This window comes from Musca domestica, unplaced genomic scaffold (assembly GCF_030504385.1).
Source record: "Musca domestica strain aabys unplaced genomic scaffold, Musca_domestica.polishedcontigs.V.1.1 17, whole genome shotgun sequence".
In the NCBI taxonomy this organism is placed as follows: Eukaryota; Metazoa; Arthropoda; class Insecta; order Diptera; family Muscidae; genus Musca; species Musca domestica.
In genome coordinates this window covers 9,801,090-9,803,149 of record NW_026712230.1, presented here as the reverse complement: position 1 = coordinate 9,803,149, position 2,060 = coordinate 9,801,090, and positions in this window count along the sequence as shown.

The window sequence follows — 2,060 nt, the reverse complement described above, 5'->3', positions numbered from 1 at the left end:
TAGCACGCATATGCAAAACCACCACCAGATACCAACAGAGACCTCAATATCACATTTCAAGATTCCAGCTCTATACATTCTCTCAATACATACTTCATTAACATTTAGTACTTTTCGTATAATTTTAGTACTCATTTGCAAAACTGTTTTCCAAAAAGTGCAAAAACTTACTCCGCAACAGAAAGAAAATAGACTTAAAAGAGCTTAAGAGTTGCGTCGCTTGGCCGAAAGTGGTGAACTGCCGAATTTGATTTTCTCCGATGAGAGGGCATTGGACGTTCCAACAGGACTCAGCACGCGCCAACCAAGAATGGTTACAAAATAGGGTTCCTCGCTTCATTTCCTGGGCACAATGGTCACCAAAATCTCCGGATACCAATCCGTTGGACCATTGTCTCGAGTATTTTGGAAAGCAAGGTTGGCACTAAAAATACCAAAGTGTCGGTCACCTCAAGCAAGCGCTTCGTCGGAAATGGGCCAAAATACCGCAGAGCAACATTCGGGCAGCGTGTGACGGTTTCATTGGCCGTTTGAAGGTCATAATTTCTGCCAAAGGTGACCAATTCGAACAAACCTAAACTTATTCTAAAATTTGATGCTATTGCCAACATTTGTTGCTTTCATTCAATAAAATTAAAAAATAAAATGTATACTTTATGGCGTTTGACTTTGTTTCAGTTTTTTTTATCTCCCCTTGTACATGTCGCGATAAGGTTGATGGGTCTTTTAAATGTTGTAAATAAAATACTCTAGAACCCACTGTGCTTGACTTAGCACTGATTTAGCACACATTTTATTGTAACACCAAGGCAGAGGAGATGGACAGATGTTACAACCTAGCCTTAAGTTCATTTTCATACACGACTGAAACAAATGCATTAGCCATGAATTTGCCAAGTGTGAGAGGTGTGTGTGTGTGTATCAGTGTTTAGCCGATGGCCGACAACCACCTCTTTTTTCTCTTTTAGCAAATTAAGTCCACGTAGCAAAAATGCATTGCATGTTTTTCGGACATTTCGTTGTTTTATGTCTAGTGTCGCTGCCTTCATCGTTTGAACGTATTTTTTTTCGATGGTTATCAGTTATCTGTAAAATTTCGCATAGTTTCTATCCACGTTTGAAGGCCTTTTCCCACTTCGCATTGCAAGTTGTTATCTTTGATATTTTCTACCAGTTAGACAAGCTGTCTGTGAAGCCACAAAGAATTCTATCAGGCGGCTGTTGTCAATTATTTTGGGTGCCATTATCTGAATGGTGATGGGAATTTCTTTATTGTAATTAGATTTTGGGGTGTTCAAGATGCTACATCGAGTGTAGGATGTGAAGAGTCATTAGGTTTTAAAAAAAAAAATTAAGTTGTAAACTTTGTTTTGTGTCATGCCTCTTTTACACGGAACATATTTCAAAGAACACCTTATTTAGATTTTATATACGTAAAATTTTTTATATACGTAAAATAACAGACGAACCATCGTAAAACGAGTAATTTGGGTGTCGGTATAATACAGACTTCAGTTATCAACCGAGAATCTCTAATGGGCTACTGGAACTATAATAATTGTCGGAAAATTGTTTAATTTTTGAGGGCATATTTCACGGGATTATAACTTAAAATAGATTTAATGAGTTCTGTAAATACCAAGTAAAAAAGCAGTTCGGCCTGGCCGAAATTTGAATACCCTCCACAATTTGGAACGAATTTGACAATTCTCAAAAACAATAAAATCCGTTAAAAATTCTGTTAAAATCTTAAAAATACCGAATGTAGCTATTACATTAGGGTCTATATGACGGCATGAACCTGCGTAGATAACATTTGTCATAAGCCATTACAATATTCAAATTCGAAACTTAAAAAAATCGGTTATAATTTCGATAAAATCAAAATACCGAATATCGGGATATACCGTTATAGGGGGCTATACGAAGATGTGGACCTGTACAAACAATTTTCTGTCGTAGGCTGTAGTATCCATTACGAACTTCAAATACCAAATTTGAAACAATTCTGGTGAAAAAGTGTCCATAAAAGCATTAAAATACCGAATATCGGGATGTAC